The sequence below is a fragment of the Arvicanthis niloticus genome, chromosome 18, assembly GCF_011762505.2.
Source record: "Arvicanthis niloticus isolate mArvNil1 chromosome 18, mArvNil1.pat.X, whole genome shotgun sequence".
Taxonomy (NCBI): domain Eukaryota; kingdom Metazoa; phylum Chordata; class Mammalia; order Rodentia; family Muridae; genus Arvicanthis; species Arvicanthis niloticus.
Window position 1 is genome coordinate 43,786,038 of NC_047675.1, and position 17,768 is coordinate 43,803,805.

General features: G+C 45.4%; 1 long non-coding RNA gene across 1 annotated transcript in view; it reads left to right on the forward strand.

The window, feature by feature from the left end:
• LOC143434901 (uncharacterized) overlaps positions 1-9,201 on the forward strand; it is a 136,119-nt gene extending 126,918 nt beyond the window's left edge. The window contains exons 3-4 of the long non-coding RNA XR_013104756.1: positions 6,005-6,193; positions 8,770-9,201. This is a non-coding gene — a long non-coding RNA (uncharacterized LOC143434901). The remainder of the gene's footprint in view (positions 1-6,004; positions 6,194-8,769) is intronic.
• Positions 9,202-17,768: the final 8,567 nt, after the last annotated feature.

Genomic DNA, 17,768 nt, shown 5'->3' on the forward strand with positions numbered 1-17,768 from the left:
CTACTGTCCCCTAAAATGTCTTTCTCTGGCGTCTTATGGTTTTCACTGGAGAGGTCCTTGGTTAGGCTTATGCCCAGAAATTTTTACTTTTTGAGGTTTTTGTGAATGGTATTTCCTTTCCAACTTCCTTTCAGCCAGTTTCTTACTAATGTGTAGAGAGATGTACTGCTTTGTATCCTTCTACTTGGCTCAGAATACTTCTATGGTATTGTTGTTTTAAACCTCTAATTTGTGGCAATCTGTGGTGATAGCTACTGAGTTAAGATGGAGCCTGGGTGGGCTGAATTCCATGGGAGCAATCCTCGGCTCACAGAGATCTGCCTGCAACCGCCTCCCAAGTGCTGGGATTAAAGCATTCGTCACCACTGCCAGGCTACTTTCCAAGATCTCATGCTACATCAGTCACTGTGCTGGGTAGTTGGTAGTGGTGGCTATCTTTGGGAGAGGTGTAGATGGCTTTATTTCGTGGTTACCTGTGAATTAGCTATTTCCATTTTGTTCAGTATCCCCTTAGTTTTATTTTGAATAACTAACCATCCTTCACGCACTGATAACTTACACACCCATGCTTTGTAGCTGTCAAAGCGTCCGCCATACTTTTGAGTACCGATGCTCAACCTCCCTGATGCTGGGGCCCTTGAATACCGTCCCTCAAGTTGTCGTGACCTCCAACCGGAAAGTTCTCGTAGCTACTTCACAACTGTGATTTTGCTACCCTTATGAGTTGTAATGTAAATATCTGTATTTTCCGATGGTCTTAGGCAACCCCTATGGAAGGGTCCTTTGATCCCTAGAAGGTTGCAACCCACAGGTAGAGAACTGCTGCTTTTGAGTCTTGTGAGAACACCAAGTTTGGTGGTGCATGCAGAGGTTCAGGGTACCCGAGCTCTGGTGCAGAGCTATTATTTCACTCAGTGAGAGGATTGGCATCCTAGAAAAGGCACAAAGGCCTGTGTGGAGGGAACTTCCCAGGATCCTCTTCCAGAGGAGTCACACAAGGGACACTTAAGTCTCCCCAGCAAAAGATTATGACTACATGTTTAAAATACTGCCAACCAGGAGGCTCACTGTAGATATAGTGTACTGGCTGGTTTTGTGTCAACTTGATACTGGCAGGAGTTATCACAGAGAAAGGAGCTTCTGTTGAGAAAATGCCTCCATGAGGTCTAGCTGTAAGGCATTTTCTCAATTAGTGACCAAGGGGGAGTGGGGGCCCTTGTGGGTGGTGCCATCCCTGGGCTGGTAGTCTTGGGCATTATAAGAAAGCAAGCTGAGCAAGCCAGGGGAAGCAAGCCAGTAAGTAACATCCCTCCATGGCCTCTGCATCAGTTCCTGCTTCCTGATCTTCTTGAGTTCCAGTCCTGACTTCCTTTGGTGATGAACAGCCATGTGGAAGTGTGAGCTGAATAAACCCTTTCCTCCCCAACTTGCTTCCTGGTCATGATGTTTTGTGCAGGAATACAAACCCTGACTAAGACATGCAGCATGCCAGGTTCTTACTGGATTATGTAGACACTCTCTGCGTGGAATATACCAAAATGTCACACTGCTGAAGGGGAGGGAGTGTTCTGCATGAACTTGTTTGATTGCACAAATATCTATTATCTATGTGCAGCTGTCCTTAGTAGTCAAGGAGGACGGAACCCTCCTGAAAGCCAGGTCCTGAGATACTAGAGGAGCTCAGATATGGCAAACAGGCCTTCCTGGGGATAGCAGTAGCAGCTATCCTCAGATAGAGCTATGTTAGCTCTTTTTGCAGAAGGTCAATCACGGTAGACATTATTTTATCTAATCACTGCAAGAACAACACCTGGTAGACAGTGTTATCATTCACAGTTTGAAGATGTCAGGGAGGCTAAGATCTCATTCAGGGCCACCATGGGCAGACTCGGCCCCAAATGGACACTAAACATTGTACATTAAAAGCTTTTGCAGGATGGGAAGGGTGGTGGGAGAAGAGAGGAGATTCTTCAAAATGGCTCTGCTGTGGCCATCCCTGTGGCATTGGTGGCATGAAGCAACCAGTTTCCTCTTCCACTTAAGCTCATGGTGAGCTGGGGTGCTCTCGAAATCGACCTGACTGTGTGATTCAGTTGCTAGAGCAGCCACTTTCCAGTGCTAGGGCAGGAAGAAAGGGCAAGTGGCAGATTGTAGACTGACTCTTAAAGCTTTCTTTCTGAAATGTGACATGCATAGCTTCCATTGGCCAAGGCAAGTCACATGACCTTGCCTAGCATCAGCCTGGGGGTGGGGGGATTGCAATCTTCCTTGGAGTCCTCACAGAATATCATAAAGCACAGAAGCTAGACAGGATTAGCTTCTGGATGTTGCTTTTACCCTCTAAACCTTCTTCCTACCCACACTGTCCAGGCACCCCAGATATCCTGCACCAGCACATACAGACTGTCACTAGAGTCTGTCCCTAGTACTGTCCCTCTTTGCCCTCCACTGACCTCATACTAGGATGGACAAAGATTAACATCACTGGTTTACTACGTCACTGCCTTCCTTCTTTATTCTACTGGTAAGCCAGTCACGTGAACACTGGAGCCAGAGAGAACGCCCCTGCTCAATGGGACAGTCTGAATCCCTGGCAACACACTTAGACATCTGAAACCTCGGGTTCCTTACAAAAGAATTCCAGGGGTCTATTTATTAACAAGCATGGGTTTCGACAGATTTTCATGTTCTTCTTTTTTTTGGCAGGGCATACAGGGATCGCCTGCCAGTTTCTGACAGCCTTGTCACTAGGTGTTAAGTGAAAAACATCATCAGCCTGGTCTATTGATAGGTTCAAGTGACAGCGTGTGTTGCCAATCTCAGCCAAGAATCACTTCTGACAATTTTTTTTCTTTCCATCCCTGAGCCTGGGCAGGAATGTCGCCCCATCTCCTTTTCTCAGGAGTTGAAACTGTAGCCATATTAAGACTGTGTGTGTGTGTGTGTGTGTGTATGTATGTGTGTTCTCGCGCATGCACACACGCATGCATGGCTGCAAGCTCCAGACTTCTGGAAGAATTAAGCTGGGCATATGGCTTCTAGCAGGCTGCCTGCACACTAACTGAGAATGGCCTTGCTAGCTCTGTACTAAGCCAGGCTATTGAAACCACTGTGCTGGGCCATCTGAAGAGAGGGGTTCTGGTTGGAGTTGATTAGTGTTTACTGCAGCTTCCAAAATGCCTGGCAAGGCTGGCTCTTCTGGTGGAGGCCAGCTGACTGGGAGATCTTGCCCTGTGTCATCTCGCTGCTTGTCTTCTGGTTTGCAGCCTGCAGGTGGATGGATACCCCGACTCTTCACACAGTGCTCAAGATGATTCCTTCTGCTCCCTCCAATCTGTTTTCTAGCAAGGACTCAAAAAGATCTTTCTAGAAGGGGAGACTAATCATGGCCCAAATACCACAATATTAAATACTTAAATTTAGAAAGAAACCTCCATTAGATTCCCAGTGATGTTTAAAAAAAAAAAAATCTCAAGGTTGCCTTTGGGGCTTTGCCCCACCATCTTGCCGACATTATCTCTCTCACTAGTCAAGTTTCAGCATGTCCTCTGGCCTCTGCCATTGACCACACTCTTCATTTATGAGACGTTGACAAAACCTTTTTCTATACCCCTAATCTCTTTCTCTGAGTTCTGCATATCCTAACCTTCTCAACAAATAAGAATCACCAGGCAAGAGATCCCCAAATACCAAGGCTTGGTGTCTACCAGAGACTTAAATTCCATAGACAGAGAAGGACCTGGGAACCATTATTCTGTGTGCTCATAAATCCTAATTTCTTTCTGTAGTAAGGAAATCCTGACTCAACAATTCCTACACATCCTTAGCTCTTGTCTCAGTGTCCCTTCTTCCAGAGGGAGTCTTCTCTGATATCCCACACGGGGACAGATTATCCCTATTTTACATTACCAAAGAATCAGTTCCTCATTGTTCATGATAGAACTTCAAAAAATCTGAGTGTTAGCAATATAACTGTGAAATGATTGGGTTAGCATCTCTCTTAAAGTTGTTCTGGGCTGTGATTCTATATTATTCCACTTGAATTGTATAACTGCAGTGCTGGTACAGTGACAGTGACCAGTGACCAGTGACTAGTGACCAGTGACTCGTGACATAAGCAATGGCAAAGTAAGCAGTTGAGTTTTGGAGACCTCCTGTGCTCTTGGGGCTGCCCAACTCATCTTACATAGATTTTGAAGGAAGTCAGATTGGCTTTGGTATTGCTTCTAAGGACCACTGTATCCCATGCTACTGATGAGATCCTCAACACAACATTCTCAGAGGTGAAATACAATCTCAGACTGGGTGGACTGGAGCATGTGGTGGCTTGGGATACAAGCTGATGGTCTGTGAGACCAGTGGTCCAGTCCTTAAAGGCAGATGACATGTGAGCAGATTTATACAGAGGAAATGTTCTAGTATGGAGACATGGCTGTGCTTAGACAGTCACAGACTGAACAGCTAGTAAACCCAATAGTCAAAACTAAGCAGATTTCCAAAGATCTTGGGAAAGGAAACTGGCCTCCAAACTGGAAAACAATCAGAAAAGGTGTAGTTTGGAGCCATTGACTCTGGAAGATGGGCAGAGCTGTTGTCTTGAACTTTGAAATAAAGCCCTTTTCCTCATCTGGAAAAATGATACAAGGCTTTTCAAAGAGGTAGTTGATCTTGATACATGACAAAAGCCATATTGTAAACAAGTATCAGAACAGTACATTGTACACTCTAAACATGTGCAGTTATTTTCAATTAGAAAAGGAACAATAAAAACTAATGTTAGAATAAAACTTAATAATTTTATGTCCAGTTTTAGGCTGGATAGTGTCTCCCTGTAAGACCATACTTGTGAAGATGATGATGTATGGAGACGTATCTTTACAGGGATGACAGGATTGGGGTCATGTTAGGCTAAGGTGACTGAATACAGATGAATATGGAGAAGTGACCCAGGCAAGGGGCACACGTGGAGAGAGAGGCAAAGCCTGGAGTGGTGAGGCCACAAACCAAGGGAGACCAAAAGGGATGCTTTCAAGAGGCATTAGTGATCCTTTTACAAACCTGAGCTAGAAATAGAATAGAATTAAACCAAACTCTATAAAAAAAAGAGAAAGGAGTGGGAAGGAAAGAGGCATAAGAGAGGACCCCTGGACCCAGCATGACTTTGCTGAGAATCAAGTACACCTAATGATCGTATTTCATTCCCTCGTAAGGTCGACTGTTAGAAAGTTTATATTGAACAGGTTAACATACTTGAAATCAACACAGCATTTGGTAATGTTCCCTGTGATGTGCTTTTCAAATGAAATGAAAAATAACCCAAGTACTCTAAAGAATAGCCCATTTTGGCCAAGAACCAGAGATAGGGTGGTCATAGGCCCTAGGGCAGAACCTACCACCATTACTTAGCTAAATGGACATGATATTGAGCTGACTTCTAAGGACTGACGTTTATACCCATAAGGCAGTGCGCCTGTTAGTCTTCATCAGAGAAGTTTCTCTCCGTTGTATATGCTGATTAACGCAGACTCACCGAGGTGCAGAGAATGAGCCGTTCCAGCCCCTCAGCCCTAGATAGACATCTGTCCTGGTTACTTTTCCATTGCTGTGCTAAAATACCATGGCCAAGACAACTTCTAAAAGAAAGAATTTACTGGGGCTTACAGTTTTAGAGGACACAGGAGGCAGAGAGAGAGAGAGAGAGAGAGAGAGAGAGAGAGAGAGAGAGAGAGAACTGTAAATGCACAGGCTTTTAAACCTCAAAGCTCAGCCTCACAGACACACCTCCTCTCATGAGGACACACTTCCTAATCCTTCCCAAACAGTTTCGCCAACTGGGACCAAGTATTGACACATATGAGCCTGTGTGGGCCATTCTCATTCAGAGCATCTGTATCATGCCACCTCTTCTCAGGACTCAAGGATCTCTGAGGAAGAAGGGTCAGAGGGACTAAAAGAGCCAGAGGCAGTGAATGACTATAATAAAATGCTTTTCTGGACATGACAGCAGTATCTGTGACCGGATGCACAAGTCCTGCGCATGATTGAGGCAGGTGAAATCCCAGCATGGAGTATGAAGAGCTGAGGAGATGTTGGCAATTGATGGCTGTCTGGAAGGGGAGAGTTGGTTTTCTTCAGGGACATGAGCCCACAGAGACTCTCCATGCTCCAGTTGGTACAGTAGATGGCCCTGAATGTATGTATGTGTTGGCAACACTTTGGGATTAAATAAGAAAAGGAGAGAGCTGGGAGTGGGGGCAATAATACACATGAAATTAGGGGAGTAATTCTAGGAGGGACAGGGGAGGAACTGGAAGAGATGAAATGGGGTTTTCTTAATCAAATACATTGTGTGCGTGTGTGAAATCCCAGTAGCTTCGTCTATAGGGCATGCCACAGCCTTGTACAGACATCTACCTTTTCTGTACACTTCCCCTTTCCTTCTTTCTCTGCATAGGCCTTCCCTGCATTGGATGACAATTCCCAAACCCATACATCAAACTTTCAATGTTTTCTGCAGCAACAAAGCCACTTTCTAGCCATAAGTTCCGTTTATCTCCAAATTGGTAGTCAAAATGGACTTATGTCTCCCCCTCACCGCACGCTATAGCCTTCAGGCTGTACCTTAGTCTAGTTTTTATTTTTGCTTCCTGGTGGAATAGAGAGAGGTTACACAGCACGACTACATCATTATCATGTACACCACCATCACCTTAAACCTCATAACCACTACCATCAACTTCAGCACCATCAGCATCTCTACAATCATCATCGGTACCATCAGCATCTCTGCTGGCATCAACACCATCAGCATCTCCATTTCAGTGCCACCTTCACTACCACATTCCACCATTTTCACTACCAGGACCTTCACCATCTCTCCACCAGCATACTCTCCAACAGCATGATCATCACCAAGGCCATCTTCTCCACCACTATTTGCACAACTGTGATATTCACCACAACCACGACATGCTACCAGATCACCCTCTGAAATGCCTGGTATGGAGACACATGGCCAACATGGATCCTATAGCACTGTGATATTCATTCCCTGTTTACCTCTATATTGAATCCTCACCAGCTAATTAAGGAGCTTTGAGCTACACTCACACCACTACCTTGCAAGCAACAAGGTCAAGTCTCAGAGAAGCCTGATGTTCCCTGTCAGATGACCCAGTTAGTGACCTCCATGCACTGCAGCCTCTTTCCGGGGAGCGCAGCCTCTCCTCCACCGGTGCTCCTCATAAAGCACATTGTGGATGACACTTAACTGCTGAGACCCTTCATCTTCGTTATCAACTCGACGAGATTTAGAGTCCCTTAGGAAACACTTTTCGGGGCATGTCGGTGAGAATATTTACAGAGAGGATTCATGGAGGATAGCCCACTCATTCTGAATGTGAGTGACACCTTCCCATGAACCAGGGTGCATAAAAATAGGAAAAAGGGAGGAAAGAGAGCTGAGATTCAGCATCTTCCACTCTGCTTCCTGGTCTGGGAAGATGTGAGGAGTTGTAGCCATCTGTGCTGGCCTTTGGGGATGCTGCTATGCCTTCCCTGGCATAGTGGACTGTATCTCCTAAATTGTGAGACTCTTTTTAAATTTCTTTGGCTGGGTACTTTGTCATTAGGACACCCTCATTCTTCAGGGGCTGTGCTCTTAGCTTGCTGGATGCACAGGGCACCTGGGAAGGTGTTTATAGAGCTCACAATTGCTGCAACTAGACTTGGAGTTTCTTAGAGCTGCGGTTCACTTCTGACTTACCTTTCAACACCTGGGGATGACTACCGGGTCCAGACACTCAGGAAGCACACTGATTAGAAGCAAGTACTGTGGTTGGTTGGCCATTCCCCTCAGTCTCTGCTCCATCCCCTGTGCCTGCATTTTTTTTGTAGACAGGATACATCTGGGGTTGAAAGTTTTATGGGTGGGCTGGTGTCTCTATCACTCTACTAGGGTTCCTTCCTGGCTACAGGACATGGCCTCTTTAGGTTCCCTATCCCCAATGTAGTTCGTAACAGCTAAGGTCACCCCCATTGATTCTTGGGGTTCTCCCTTATCCCAGGTCTCTGTCTTGTCCTAGAGATGACCCCACCTCCTCATCCCTGTCAGTTGCAGATTTCCATTTATTTTCATGGCCATCTAGCCATCTCTTCTGTCCTTCCTCACACCTGATAGTGAACCCTCTCATTCCCCTCTCCATGCCCCCTCCCTCCCTCTATCTATCTATCTATCTATCTATCTATCTATCTATCTATCTATCTAGTTCCCACCCTCTATCTGCCTCTTTGGGAGAGCAAGTGCCTAGCCTCGAAGAGACTTAAAGTGCCAGGGTGGGGGGATACGGGGCAGGGACAATACCAGCTCAGAGAAGAAGGGGACAGGGGATGGAAGGATTGTGGAAGGGGGTGACCAGGATGCAAAGTGAATAAGTAAAACATAATAAAATTAAAAAAAAAAAAAAAAAGAAGTGTGTATTGTAACAGTGACTCCTTCATTGTTAATTAGTTTGGATTTTATCCTTTTCCCCCAGGGTATAATCCCTGTGCCTCTTGCAAAATAGTTGCCTGGAGGCAGATTTAAAACTTATCTTAAACATGTTTTAAGGCCTGTGTGGACCACCTGAACCAGAGTCTGGGGGTGTGGCTAAGTCATGTGCTTTTAAAATACACTCTACGATGACTTTTTCATTCTGTGGTTGGAGACATCTCGCGACCTCTTCTAGAGCTCAGATTTGGTGACGATATTTTCTCATTTTGTCCACACAGAGAGCAAAGGAAGCCGTGGTCGTTCTGGGAATATGTCTGTGCCAGCACTGGATTTCCGGAACTCTATATTTTGTTGCATTGTTTTGGTTATAAGTTCCCTCAAATTCTTTGTGGGAAGAGCCAAGCTATATAAAAATCAATACGAATTAATAAAATTAAGCTCTACTGTTTCCCTAAGTAACCAGACAATAGAAGCCTCCATAACATAGCTGCCCTCGTGGCTATTAAAACTTTGACCCTGCATTGACCAGAAGATGTCTTGCAGAGGCAAGATGGCATCGCAGGGCCAGAGTGTTCTTAAGTACCAGGGGGTCAAGCCATGCAAAGTGAATTGCTTCCCCACACTGCGTGGTCTTCCTGGAATGTCCAGCTGTGAGCTTGGCGTCACAAAGTGCTCACTTTGAAACCAACAGCCCTGGGCTTATGTTCAGCCGTCGCAGCTCAGGAGAGGTAAGTGCTACTTCTGGGCTTCTTTCTGCATCCGGAACATGGTTGAAGAGGCTCACAGGGTTTGGGAGGGTCAGAGACAGTGCATCCGCACTGTTCTGTCACAGACTTGGCCCATGGTTGCTCCTTTTAAGGTGTGTGTGTCTCTTGCTCTTTAATTTGCTATTATTAGCACGATGAGAAATGAAAATTTGCATTAATTCTGGTTAACAGCCCATCCCCTTGAAGTGTCCCTCAGACGACTTCCAACAACACATTGCTTTAACTGCCACAGAATTTGTCACTGTAGCCATGGATTTTAAAATATACCTGTATGATAGACTGCAACATGGCCATGCTACATTTCGTAATTCCTTTGAATGCAATCTCTCTCTATCAGATAGATAGTTCAGAAAGGGCATCTGCCTTCCCACAGCTGGGGAACCTGGGAAGCTATGTGGTCGTTGTCTTGGCTTGGCCACTTATGTGGAAGGGAAATGATGCCACTATACTGGCTCAGGTTTAATCAAGCCTTCCATGTACTATCTGTATGCCCCTAAGCAGGCTGTCTTACTTCTTTGAGCCTCAGTTTCCTCACAGGGAAGTGAGGACAATGATAGTACTTGACTCATGGGGTCATGTAAGGTTGCTTGGCTAAATGTGTATACCGTAAGACTCTAAGGCCCGGCGCTCAGGAAGCACTGGGCAAACCAAACTGTGTCTTGAACAAGCACACAGGCAGCAGGAGTACAGGCATGGGGAGACGGAGCGGTGGCTTCAGAAATGGCTCTGCATATGTTCACAAAACATGTGGGGTTTCCTGGGGGGATGCATGAACACCTAAGTGGTGCTGATGCCTCTATTCTGTGATTCAGGAACTGTGCTTGCTCTAAGATTGATGTAGGTGTTGACCTGAGTCCGCGTCCCTGGCTGAAGTTTCCAGGGTCTTGTGCCCCAGGACAAAGAATTAGGCCAGAGATACTTGGTTGGAAAGAGAGATGGTTTATCAGGGAAGAGAAGGCATGGGAATGGGCTGGTGAACTGGGCTTAGAAGCCTTGGGCCATGAGGCTCATGTTCCTTTATCATTAACATGGCACCCACCTCTCCTGGGTTTGTGTATAGCAAACTTTTCTGTTTGCTGTGTGTGGCCCAGGTGGGGAAGGGCTTGTAGTCTCTCTCTGTTGACTGGGTTCTTCCATATGCTGCTGCCTCCACACATCCCCGAACCCCATCTCTATTCTCCTGCCACAGATCTCACTGAAGATACTGAAATAGACATTGTCTGGGTCTCGTTCCCAGAGTGTCAGGTTCAGCTGCTCTGGGGCAAGCTTGGATTCGAGTTTCTAACAAGTTTCTAAATGGTGCTGATGCCACAGGGCCAGGAACCCCTCTGTTCTTCTGCTTGTACTGTGCTCTCTGAACATTTATTGGAATTACATTAATTGTATTTATTTGTGTGTGATTCTGGTAAAGATCAGATTCCAGGGTTCTGTCATGGCTCACTCACCCACTGTTGTCTGGTGAACTTGGTACTTCCTCGTAGATATCGTCAGTCAGGATTTTGCTCCAACAGTGCTTTCCCCAGGAAGCTGTGCTATGACCTTTCCTTCTGTGGTAGTTTGAACAGCCCCCATAGTCTCATAGGAAGTGGCACCATTAGGAGGCCTTTTTGGAGGAAGTGTGTCAATGGGAGTAGGCTTTGAGGCCTCAGAAGCTCAGGCCAGGCCCAGTGTCACTCTTTCGTTTGCCTGCTGATCTGGATGTAGAGCTATCAGTTACCTACCCACTTAGCTACCCACTTACCCCACATGGTGTCTCTTCGCAGCAACAGAATCCCCAATTAAGTCACACTCCTTGTTAAGTTGGAGGCTGCCTGGCTTCTCCCTGCCTCCATGACCCCTCCAGCACTCTGCTCAGTTCTTACCCCTAAACACACTTAACGTCCTCTTTCCACAGAAGGAAAAAAGCTGTTGATCCTCATACCAGCAGGTATGGCGAGGGACCCAGCCTGGGTCAAAGACAGATCTTAGACAGCCCAGGCTGCAGATTGTGGGTCCAGTTGCCAACACACACCTCATTCTCTTCCCTGCCAGCTAGGCCCATGTCCAGTCCTCAGTCACAGCAGAGGGGATCTTGCAGAATTTGGTTTGAGGGATGAGTGTTTTAACATTTGATGGAGGCAGGCCTGCACTCCTCTGTGAATAGCAAGAAAGAATTGACTTTCCACCTTAATGTGGTTAGTTTTATGTCGGTTAACCCCAACGTTTAAAAAGCACACAGAATTTTCTCCCTAAGGAGTGGAATATCAAGGAACCCCTTCCCACTCACGGATTTGGTCCTCTCCTTCCTCTTAAAGTCAACGCCTCCATTAGTCTTATATCGATTCCCACATAGATTCTTTATCTGTAGCAGGCAGGAAGAGCTGAGTGAGTGACTTGGTTGAAACAGTGGGTCCATTCTAGAACCTTCTCTGCGTCCATTAGTCCAATGTGTTCTTTCTTTAAAAGATATTTATTTTCATTCCATGTGTATTGGTGTCTCTCATGGGTGTATGTCTGTGTGAGGGTATCAGAGCCCCTGGAACAATTGTGAGCTGCCCTGTAGGTGGTGGGAATTGAACCTGGGACTTCTGGAAGAACAGCCAGTTCTCTGAACCACTGAGCCATATTTCTAGCCCCACGATGTGTTCTTTCTAAGGCCGTCACAGTTCTTCTGGCAAAGGATTCAACTGCTGCCGTTGTTCCTCAGGGCTGGGAGGCTCATCCATTCCAGTTGTTCTGTCTTCCCAAGAGATGTTTCTGTGCCAATTCCTCTCCAAACAGACCATATTAGTGGGTGGTGAGCTGAGCGCTACGGAGCTGAACTTGTTCTTTGATTACTCTTCTTTGTTCTGCTAAACCCTAACTGCTAACTCTGTGACAGCAAGGCTCATGCCCACCATCTTCACCCCTGCATCCTCAGTGGCTTACCTGGAGCCCGGTCTCCTTAAGAGTGCTAAGTACCTGTTGATCACATGGTACTGACATAGGAAGGGAGATGAGCCGAAGGAGGAGGTTCCGGGTGATGCACAGGGCAAGGCTTTTGGTGCAACACTGGATGCCTTGGTGTCCTGCAGAGCTGCGGGACCTGTATAGAGTCCCTGTTGCTTGCTGAGCACACAGGATGGGCAGGAGCACACTGCTTAATTATGCATACTGCTTGCCTTGTGCTTAAAATGAAACTTCGCACCATTCCTCAGAAGTGTTTCCTGGATGCCGATGCTGGTTTCCCAGCCAGAAGATAGGTGGTCTCAGGCATGAGCATGGTTTCTTTCCCTCTGGGATCTTCCTACTGCAGCGATATGTTATAAAGGACTAACCTCGACTGAAGAGACTGAAGAAATGCTTGAGCTTTGCCCCTCCCCCTCCCCCGAGTACCCCCCCCCCACCCTCCCACTAACAAGCAAAGATGATCATTCATTGCTCCACCAAGAAGGTCAACTGGAGGCTTCATACTTGATCTGTCCTGACCCTGATACTTGTATTTCTTCTATTGGCTAATTTTTAATGTATCTTTTATAACAAATCGTAACTGTGAGTACAGTATCTTTTCTGGGTTTTAGAGGTCCTTCTAGAAATCACTGAACATGAGAGTGACCTGGAGTCCCCACAACTGCCATGCTTAGTATACAGCGGATGTTCAATAAATGTCGATTAGGTGCTTAAGACACCTAATTTATTACTTATTTACATATTTACATATATACTATAATTCCAACATTTGTCCCTTTCCTTTTCTTTCTCCAAACTCTTTCATATACCCCTCTCCACATTCATTCAAATTTCTGGCTTCTTTTTCACCAATGGGCTATTGCATGCATATATATATATATATATATATATATATATATATATATATATATATATGTGTGTGTGTTACATATATGTTCCTAAATATAATCGGCTTAGCTCATACAGTTTTACTTGTTTGTCTTCAGGGAAGACTGTTTGGTACTGTACAGTCAATTGGTGTACTCTCCCATGGGGAAGACCACCTTTCCCGCTCTGGCATTTCCTTAGTTACCTATATTTCTGTGTATAAGGTGGAGGCCTGTGGGCTTTTCTCTGTCTAGGCTGGCATGTCTATTGATCTCATGCTTGCTCAGCTCACAGGCGTAGTTTCTGATGTTACTAGGAGAAACAATCTTACAGCCAACTTCCCCATCCTTTGGCTCTTACAAACTTTCTGTTCCCTCTTCCGCAAGAGTCCCCGGACTTACATGCAGGGTGCGGGAGTGGTTTATAGATTTAGTTAGCCATTGGGATTGGGCTGCAAAAGTGCACTGTAATTAGTGTGGCTTTCTGGAGTGGTCTCCAGCTCTTGCAAAGTTTTCTTGTTGAGGACTGATCTACACTTATCCGTGGGTGTAAGGAGACATGTTTATAAGTTGTTGTTAGGGATTATGCTGTCTTAGTAAATTAGTGGTTGGAGAGTCTCCTCTATTAATCATGGCTTCACAAGGACTGAGTAGTTAGGTAGGTTTCCAGTACTAGGTATGTTTTCCCTCTTGTTGGGTAGGGTGGGTCTTAAAGTCCAGTTAGAGAGCTGTTGGCTACTGCCAAGGTATGTGGGCCACTATTGTACCCATAGGCTCATTATGGCTTGTTGTTGTTAATGTGGCTTATAGGTGCTGTCACCATTTTAGTAAATAGTTAATAGTGTGATTTTTTTTGTGACTTTTCCAGGTATCCTTATTGTTATGTTTCCTTCCTTCCTTCCTTCCTTCCTTCCTTCCTTCCTTCCTTCCTTCCTATTCTGTATTTATCTCCCTCCCCATACATCTCCCCTCCCCCTACATTTCCCCCATTTCCTTTATGAGATCACTTGTATCCTGCTGTCTCCCCTTTTGGTCTCCTCCAACCTTCTTCTTTATTAACACTGGTTTCTTGAATCTGTTTCATGACCCCTTGAAGAAAGTAGTGTCTCTCTGATGAGATTTTTTGAGCAGGACAAATGCTCTCTGTGAACTAGTACCCTCAGAGAGTTAGAGTCATCTCCTCCTCCCAGCCATGCCCTGGTCTAGGTGTCACAGGCTGAGGAGACATATGACCCTGAATTTTCAAGGATAAGCACACACATCTTTCTACAGACGTCTCAATTTCAGAACACCCCTGAAAGCATTTGTTGCACAGTGATATTCCAGAGTCACCCATCAGTTAGTCATAGGGGTGGCTGGTCAGTTTGTTGCCAGCTTAGGGATTTCTACACCACTTTCAGAGGTGTCTCTCCCCAGCACACAGAGATGGATTGTTAACTCACTCAGCCTAAGGCTGTGGTTGTAAGCAACAGAAGCCTACTCCACACACAGCTCGAGGCCAAGAGGCTTGCTATGAAGATGTTTGTTGTGCTCATCAAAACAAAATGCAGTCAGATCTCATGGAGAATTACCTTGAAAGGTTTGGAGGTGAAGGAAGTCTGTCCATCACTCTGGGACCCTCAGGTTTCCTCTCTGCTTAAAAAAAAAATCTTAGGCATGTCTTAGTATAGCTTCCTGACCTAAATGTTCGCCAGGGATAATAGAGCTTTTTTTTTTTTTTCTGTAAACATTTTTATTCCTCCTGAACCGGTCAGCCTGTGTCACAACCACTTAAGTCTGCCATTGTAGCATGACAGTTGCCAGAGAGAGTATGCAAATGACTCTTAGTTATGTTACAGAGAAATTTTTATTAATTGAAACAAATATGACAGTTTTGACCATGGGATGTGTGTATGTGTGGATTTTCAACCTGTGCTCCACATTCTGACTTCCAGTTGTTGTGAAGCAAAACCCTGTGTGTCTTTGATCAGATTGCCAGAGGAGAGATTGATTGGCTTATCTCAGTGTATGTGGGGCCTTGGCTTCAATGACACCTATGACCAAAGGGGCCTATGATCGATCATGTGCGATAAACACAGTCAGCTGACCTGGGGACAAGGAATACAGATATGTTATTAGATATAGTTATTATTTCTATAAGGATTTTAAACTTGAAAATGATTTCTTTTCCTACGATATATTCTGATCATGGTTTCCTCATCTTGTCCTATATCCTCCCAATATTCTGACCCTTTTTCCAACTCTATACCTTCCCGCCTCTTCCCTTTCCTCCTTCCCTCCCTCTCTCCTCCCCTCCCCCATTTAGAAAACAAACAAAAGGCAAATAAAAACAAGCAAATAAATACAATAGAATTGAAACACACACACACATACACACACACATACACACACACACATACACACACACACATACACACACATACACACACACATACACACACACATACACACACACATACACACACACACACACACACACACACACACACATACACACACATACACACACACACACACACCATAAAAACACAGAAGAGGAAAAACAGAATATACGAAAAGTCTGGTAAGATAAAAATGCTCCCCCAAAGCAATACAAGACAAAAAAAAAAATCTACAAAGATACTGTTGCGTTTGTTTTGTGTTGGCTATCTACTGCTGGCTGTGGGGTCTACCCTTGAGCATGGCTTCTATGCTCAATGGTACGCCATTGGAGAAAATGAACTTTTCCGTTGCAAGCAGTTGTTAACGGAAGATAGCTTCTTGATTAGGAATGGGAGCTTATGTCTACTCTACCCATCTCAGCACTGGGACTCCGTCTGGCTTGGACACGCGCAGGCCCTGTGCATGCCGCCCTGTCTCCATGAGTTCATATGTCCATCTGTCCTGTTGTTTCTGAAGCACACTGTGTCCTTGGTGTCACTCATTCTCTCTGGCTCTCACAATCTTTCTGCCTGCTCAAAACCCCGCAGTGTGTCTTCGGCTCCAAACCAAACCAAACTGAACCCTCCTCCTGGTTTATGGAGTCTGAATCTGGGTGATGTGAATCCTACGTCTCCTGTAGCCTGTTTTCCTCAGTCCCGTTAGCTCCTGGACTATCACCTCATGACATCCTCATTCATCTTCCCACTGCAGAGCCCCAGGACCTTTGTGCCTGCTGCGTTCCTTTCTGGGATAGTCTCTCCTCTGCTTTTTTCGTGGCATGTTTCTAATGCCACACCTCCTTTAGGACACAGTCAAACTGCCATCCTTTTAGGGATGGAAAGAATACTTCTCTTCTCACCACACTGCCTGCACCAATCCCTTCATTGCCCACTGTGGTCATGCCTACTTCAAGTCTTATTGTGTTATCTTTGCAGAGGCTAGGGGTGTTCAGTCTCTCAAGTTCAAGTGGGTCTCCCCATGAGGTCAGGGCTTATCTGCTTGTTTGTCACTGTAGATATGGCAAGTGTGGTGGTTTGTATATGCTCAGCCCAGGGAGTAGCACTACTGGAAGGTGTGACCCTGTTGGAGTAGGTGTGGCCTTTTTGGAGTAGGTGTGTCACTGTGGGTGTGAGCTTTAAAGCCCTCATCTTAGCTGCCTGGAAGTCAGCCTTTCACTAGCAGCCTTCAGATGAAGATGTAGAACTCTCAGCTCCTCCTGCATCATGCTTGCCTGGATGCTGTCATGTTCCCACCTTGATGATACTGGGCTGAACCTCTGAACCTGTAAGCCAGCTCCAGTTAAATGTTGTCCTTATAAGAGTTGCCTTGGTCATGGTGTCTGCTCATAGCAGTAAAACCCTCACTAAGACAGCAAGTGAATAGGGTCAGGATTATGATAGCCTTTGGATCATTGCTTTATAATTAAATTCATTCATTTAATCTGTGTGTGTGCACACTTGTGTATACGTGTGTGTGTGTTGGTATGTGTGTCTCTGTGTGGCTGTACATGCCTCAGCCTACACATGGAGGTCAGAGGACAACTTGTATGAATTGGTTCTCTCCTTCCACCATGTTGGAAAGTCATCAGGCTTGGTGTCAAAGTGGCTTTACTGCCTGGGTGGTCATCTACTGCCTTCCTCAGACAGTCACTGAAGATATGGATGAATAAACACCAATGATATTATCGATAATATGTAGACGTTTCTTCTTTGTGTGATGAGAAAACTTTGGGAATGACGATCAAACCCACATTGACTCTACAGGGGAAGCACTGTCTGCTCATTTACTTATTTGAAACATGTGTATGAACTGGTCTACATCAAAGACGGAGCAGTCACACCAGAGAAGCTTTTGTGCTTCTAGAACTTGTATCTCACCACCACCACCGGCTGAGTAAAAGCTGTATGTCTGCCACCCTGCCCCCTCCGTGCATTTAGTAGTGATAGGTGAAATGAGGCTGGAAGGGGTGGGGAGGTCATCCAGACAGAAGAGGAGTCATATGCGAATCTGTTTTCTAGGGATGACAGAAAACAAATATCAGTAAATTTAGTAATTTTAAACAATGGAAATGTATTCTCTCATAATTTGGGTCCTGAAGTCTGAATGACATTAAGGTAGTGGTAGGGTCATAGTTTCTTCCAGTCTGGAGAAGACCCTCCTCTGCCCATTCCAGCTCTAGCTCATCAAAAAAGTGTTTGTGGCTGTGGTACTATTCCAACTTGCACCTCTGTCTCCACATCCCCTTTCCCTCATTCCTCTCTCTCTCTCTCTCTCTCTCTCTCTCTCTCTCTCTCT